The 7,129-nt window shown below is 36.5% G+C and overlaps 1 pseudogene; it reads right to left on the bottom strand.

Moving 5' to 3' along the window:
• Nucleotides 1–5,112: 5,112 nt before the first annotated feature.
• Nucleotides 5,113–5,825, bottom strand: LOC131922003 (olfactory receptor 5H6-like; annotated as a pseudogene).
• Between the last annotated feature and the right edge of the window lie 1,304 nt (nt 5,826–7,129).

The following is a 7,129-nucleotide window of genomic DNA, read 5'->3' as shown; positions in this document are numbered from 1 at the left end:
TTACTGAAAGAGGGAGGAAACCTTAAATACAGGCTTATAGCACAATGGAAGAACCTCAGAGGGCAGAAGTGCGCTACTGAATGCTCTACATTCTTGCATCTAAGCTGTTAAGTCCCAATATGTAGGATACACAAACAAGGAACTTCCTTTAAGCATTCAGGAGGCTGGATACCCACAGGGAATTAGCATAGAGAGGACATCTGGTCAAGGTCAACAAGCAGGCAAACAGTTTACTCAAATATGGGAGGAGGCCAGGGCCCAACAAGATGCAAGAGACTGTATTGATAAGAAAATCGAATCCAACTGCAGTGGGGGAAGCTGAAGAAAGAGGTCTGTATGAGTGCCACAAGTTCAAAGGTAAAGGTCCATAAGTGAGCACAACTGCAGAGGTGAAAGAATCCATATGAGGAACATATGTACAGATGGACAGCAAGTTTAGATGGAGAATGCAGAGCACTTGCAGACAGTAAGTGAGCCGGCCAAGTCAACAGTTGGGAGCATGCCAAGCTAAAGTTCCCGGAAACTCTTTGTTAGATCTGTCAATCCTTGATGCACAGAGCAGGTGGTCTGGTAACATTCTGTGGGAACCATTGCCATTGCAGTGCTAAATGTCTACCTATTTATGTTATGCATTCTAGGTGAGAGAATTACATACTTTTCTTGTCTAGCTTGTCTGATAAGTTCTTGAGTCTGGTTTATCTAATATAATTTTAATAATTATGATCATGTAGCCCTACATCTTAATTTACCAATTCACTGTGGTAAATTTATAGGGTAGTACCATTTGTCCTCCTTGAAAAAAGTCAGTTATGAATCTATGCTTCCAGTCACATATCCAACATATCCTCAACCCTTAAATTGGAGTCAAAAGCTATTTTTAAATACAGGTTCTCAGGGCAAACACACCCTGGCAAAATTTTAAATCAAAGTTTTACACACTACGGAGCAGCTTAGGAGAGGGCACATCTTGTTCTTAGCACTGTGAAGAATCTTGACTTCCTTCATGATATCCATTTTGTTCTCCCATGTAAACTTTATGGGGACATACCCTGTGTTCAAAGCTGACATATTTAAAGCTGCTCATCAAAAGAGAAAAGAGATTCTTTCCTGGTTGTATAAATCGATTTTCTCTTGTGTGCATACAAGTGCCTGTGTAATCATTGAGCTGTCTCCAGAGTGAGAGCCAGGAAGAAGAATATTGGATTTGTCATCCTCTGAAGACAGGACTGGAAAGGAAAGGTCAGCTATGCCCTAAAAGAAGGATTAAACAAAACAACAAATCAATTCAACAAATACCTGCTCACTTGGGTCAAGCGTCCTACTCCTTCCCAAGCCCAGGCTGCTCAGGTGGCAGCTCCCTACTGCAGTTCTATCTATCTATCTATCTATCTATCTATCTATCTATCTATCTATCTATCTATCTATCTATGTATCTATCTATCTATCATCTATCTATCTATCTATCTATCTATCTATCTATCTATCTACCTATTCATCTGTCTATCTATCTATCTATCTATCTATCTATCTATCTATCTACTTATTCATCTATCTATCAATTAATCATCTATCATCTATCTATCTATCTATCTATCTATCTATCTATCTATCTATCTTCTATCTATTTTGGGTATTTTGTAATCATATCCTCATAAAGGTAAAAGGTAAACTCCCTTCAAGCTATGTGTGGGTGAGTATTTTCATAAAGGTTGGTTCATTTAGCAGCCATTGTTTGTTTTTACAGGAGTGTTCAGGTAAAGGTAATTAATATTTTAATTCTTGGGCTTCAGGGACAGCACTTTGGGCACCATTTAATTCAAACTTATCAAGGGTGACTGCCCCCCGAAAACCTAAGAAGCAACACAGCATTCCTTCAGGTACTCTGCCCTTGTTCACACTTGTAAATACATATAATGGAGCTGATGTGATATCTCATGTCCCTTTAAAAGTCAGTTCACAGGTTCTAGTTGAGTTTTTTTTTTCTTATTAGTACACCTAATTAAAATGTGTTTAGTGTGAACCTTGCTTAGACAAGAATTATGTTGTAATTGTAAGGTAAGTATGTAAAGGACACTATTTCCCTCCTCTTTTCCTCTACTACATTCTACATGCTATCTCTGATTGTTTGCTCAGTTGGTTGGTTGATTTTCTTTTGTTTAACTTTGTGTTACTTTGATGATTCTTATGTCTTTCATGGATGGCTGATATTAGTCATTTAAGATGTAAATTAGACCTATAAATAAATACAAAAATAAAAGTGAAAAGCATTCTCCATTATTCCCCATATATCAAACATAGCCACATACTTAATGTTGATCTTTGACATAGGAATAACATAAGTTGATGATTATATTTGTCTAATATCTATTGTTCATAAGTAACATTGGCATAATTTTCATAATTGATATAATTTTACACATAAATTTGATTTCAGTAGGAAAATTTTAGCTACAAACGTTTTGTGGTATTGTTTACAGACCTTGAAAGGACAGTAGTCAATTTCATTTGAAAAAAAAAACAAAACAGAATAGCTAAACATACATTGTAGAATAAAAGAACTTTCAGAGGTATCACTATCCCTTATTTCAAGCTCTGTTACAGAGCTGTAGTAATAAAAAGCACATGGTATTGGCATTAAAAGCAAACCAGACACATTGAACAATTGAATTGAATTAAAGATGCACACATAAATCCACACACCTATGGACACCTGATTTTTTTTTTTTTTATAAAGAAGCCAGAAATACACTATAGGGGGAAAAAAAGCATTTCAACAAATGATGCTGGTTTTACTGGATGTCTGCATGTAGAAGCATGAAAAGAGATCCATATTTATCGCCATACACAAAATGGAAGTCCCAGTGGATCAAAGACCTCAACATAAAACTAGACACACTAAACCTGATAGAAGAAAAATTTGGGAATAGCCTTAAACATGTTGGCACAGGAGACAACTTCCTGAACAGAAGACCAATAATACAGCCTCTAAGATCAACAATTAGTAAGAGGACTTCAGGAAACTGAAAAGCTTCTGTAAGGCAAAGGACACTGTTAATAGGACAAAACAGCAGCCTACAAAATGGGAAAAGATTTTTACTAATACTACATCCAACAGAGGGTTAACATACAAAATATATAAAGAACTCAAGAAACTAGACATCAACAAATCATATAATCCAATTTTTAAAATGGAGTACAGACAGATCTAAGTAGAGAATTCTCAGAAGAAGAACCTGAATGTTGTGCCCAGATCGTGACCCCCAGAGAGACCACCAAAGATGAGCATGCCGGAATGCAAAAGCAAGGTTTAATTTTGAGATATCCAAATGCAATACAAGCCTAGGCAGGGACTTCGTCCAATACATCCAACACAGTGGAGGCTAGAGGAAGTGCCCGCCTGTCCGCAAGCTCAGTTTTTAAAGGGAAAAATCACAAGGTTACATCATTTAGGGGTGCTAGTACGGGCACAATTCTGATTGGCTCGCTTCTAGGGGCTTCTAGAAATTACTTCTAAGGGAGTGGTTGCCCGCCACCATTTCTCATTGGCTGCCCTCAGATGGGGGCATTTTTATGGTCAGTTACCCTGGAAACCAGGGAGAGGACATTCCATAGTCTGGCAGGCATTACCTCATGACTATCTTGTGACTCTGTACTTTTACACTTCCTGGTTTCTGGAATCTGAATTGACTGGTTTTAGTAACTAATGGCCTATTCCCAAAAGGAAAAATCTTAGGCCTTAATTTTAGGGTGAAAGCATTTTGGTCTTATTTCTAAGATGGCTCATTTTGGTCTCACACTGAAATGGGTGAGAAACATGTAAATAAATGTTCATCATCCTTGGCCATCAGGGAAATGCAAATCAAAACTACTTTGACATCCCATCTTACAGCTGTCAGAATGGCTAATATCAATAATGCAAGTGACTGATTGTGATGACAAAGATGTAGAGCAAAGGAAACACTCCCACATTGCTGGTGGGAGTGCAAACTCATACAGCCACTATGCAAATTAATGTGATGGTTCCTCAGTAAATTGGAAATCCATCTACCTTAAGACCCAGATATACCACTCTGGGCCACATACCTAAAAGGGCTCCACCCTCCCACAGCGACAAGTCTTTAGTCTTATTACATTCTGTCATGCCTTGTTCAGTTGGTAACCCTGCTTGGCCTCCTCTCATTTCAAGGGAAATGGAGGAGCAGTGGATCTGGAGAAGAAGAGAGGTTGCAGAGGAACTGGGAAGAGTAGAGGGAGAGGAGGCTGTGGCTGGTATGTATTTTATGAGAGAAGAAAATGGAAAAAAGAAGAAATTTGTTAGGCTGCATTGAAAGAAAAAAAAACTTTGTGTGCATTTTAAAGTCTTTTTTTAATATTTTATTTGTTAACCCCAGTATTATGAAAATAGAATACTTCATTTTCCAAAATGACTTTCATAAATAAGACTAACTCACTAATCATAAATGATTATTACTCATTAACAACTTTTTTTTTGTTTTTTTTCAAGATAGGGTTTGTCTGTGTAGTTTTGGTACCTGTCCTGGATCTCACTTTGTAGGCCGGGCTGACCTTGAACTCACAGAGATCCACCTGGCTCTGCCTCCCGAGTGCTGAGATTAAAGGCACGTGCCACCACTGCCGGGCATCAACAATGTTTTTAAATTGTAGTTATGTGGACTGCCTAAGTGTACACATTTGCTTGTGTGTGTCTGTGAGTGTGCTTCCTGTATTTTGCTGGGAAATGTAGCTGAAAACAATTATTTGTTCCATTCACTCACAAAATATCAATTTTTGGAAGAATTTGCTATTCCATAGCAAAATTTGAACTTTCTCTGGAAAATTTTAGCCAAAAGTCTGCTGTTTTCTCTTCCACTTCTATAAGTGGTTTCTTCCCAACTTAGCTGCAGGACCTATCTAATTAAATTAGCCTGTATGTGCTGAATTTCAAGAACTGGATATAATATTTATAGGTAGATACAAAAAATGTTTCCAAACAGATACAAGTTATTATTTTCATTGTTTGGTTCTGGGAAAGCTCCCTAGGGAAATCCAGTGGATGAGCTATGTCTCTGGATTTAAGCTTAAGGGTAGCTTTCACAGGCTCAAGAACTGATGTTACATAAACATAAGAATACTTATGTCTTGGGCAGATGTCCTTTGCAAAATCGTAAACAGCACTAGTGTATATGACACAAGAACAATCACAATGGTGAAGGCTTGAATTAAACCAGCCAAAACTAATTCCAGTTGAAAATTAAAAGTAGAATCCAGACAGGCAATCTTTAACAATGGAGTAATGTCACAGTAAAAGTGATGTACTATGTTGGAACTGCAGAAGGTTAACAGAAACAAAAATCCTTCATATATTGAAGCATGAAGAATTCCTCCTACAAAAGATAGTACTAACAGGCATATGCATAGTCTATTAGTCATAATCATTGGATAACGTAAAGGTCTACATATGGCTACATAGCGATCACAAGCTATAGCTGTCAGGAGGAAACATTCTGTAGTCACAAGGACTACAAAGGAAAAAAAATTTGATCATGCATTCAGAGAAGGAAATCATGTTACTCATATTTACAAAATTGAGCAACACCTTTGGTGTCACTGTGGATGATAGACAAGCATCCACAAAGGCCAGATGACCAAGAAAGAAGTACATGGGGATGTGTAAGTGAGGGTCATTCCAGACAAGAATGACCAAGGTTTCCTACAATAGTGATGAGAGAGATCACCAGGAATAACAAGAAAAGGAGCACCTGGAGCCTTGGAGAGCTTGTGAGTCCTGTAAGAACAAACTCTGTCAGCAAACTTGAATTTTTCATTTCTGAGTCCTCATTTGGTATCCCCTGAAATGAAGCACACAAAGAAGAATGTCCCCTAGGATTCACTAATCAAATAAAAGAATAGTATATTTGATACAGAATAATAACCATATCAATATTTTTATTTTCTGTTACTTCAACTCATAGAACATGTTTGGAGAAATTAAAAAACTGAAATATTCTACAATTGTAACTATGAAAATATGAGGAAGTAATATGATTTTTACAGTTTCGCAATGGAAGTCTGTCTAGGGAATAAGGAAGGCTTTCTCACCTGTGGTGATCTCCTCTTATCTGTGTCTTTATACTATGGGCCTCTTCTCTTCATGTATGTGCACCCTCCATCTTCAGAAGCAAATGAACAAGCTACCATGGACTCTGTGCTTTACACAGTCATAATTCCTGTGTTAAATCCAATTATCTATAGCCTGAGAAACAAGCAAGTCATGGATTCCCTGATTTGGTTTTTATTTAGTATTAAAAATGTCACATTTTCTCTATGTAAGTTGTTTTTGTTTTATTAAGAAAAACCAAAGAATTTTGAATTTTACTTTTCTTGTCTTTCTTTGACTCTGTCTAAATAAATATTTTTCAATCATTAAAAAAAGAATATTTATGAATCAGTGAGAAAATTTCAAAACTATAAACCACATCAAGTCACAGAGTTACCTATGGGAATCTATTAATTGTGTTTTCATTTTTTTCCCTGTAAACAACTAAAAAATTAATAAAAATCAAAAATTAATATCACATCTTTCTTGTTAGCACATTTATTTGGCTAAAATTTATAAGGTGCATTTCCTAAATCTTCCAATTTTTAATTTTTTAAAAAATATATTATTTATTATTAGCCTGTGTGTGTAGCTGATTTGTCTGCATGATGTGTCTGTGCACCATGTGCATGCCTGGTACTTACAAAGACAGAGGTGGGCATCATATCCCCTGGAACTGGAGTTAAAGACAATTATGAGCCACAATGTGGATGCTGGGAATTGAACCTGGGTCCTCTAAAAGAAGAGAATGCTCTTAACTGTTATGCTATCTCTCTAGTGTCCCCAAATTTACTTTTGATTATGTTGAAATAAAAAAGTGCAAAAATGTAGTGGTTAATCCGTTGGTAATATTATGATGAAGATTCTGTTTTGTGCTGACAATAAATAGCATCAAGAAGAGCAAAATCCTGTATAAAGAATTATTATTATTTGTATTATTATTTTATATCATCTATAATTACCATGTGTCATTATATGTGTGTAGATGATGTGGTGGAAAGTGCCATGACACACATCATAGGACAGAAAAAA

The sequence above is a fragment of the Peromyscus eremicus genome, chromosome 11 (assembly GCF_949786415.1).
Source record: "Peromyscus eremicus chromosome 11, PerEre_H2_v1, whole genome shotgun sequence".
Taxonomy (NCBI): domain Eukaryota; kingdom Metazoa; phylum Chordata; class Mammalia; order Rodentia; family Cricetidae; genus Peromyscus; species Peromyscus eremicus.
This window is presented reverse-complemented; position numbering and strand designations above follow the sequence as displayed.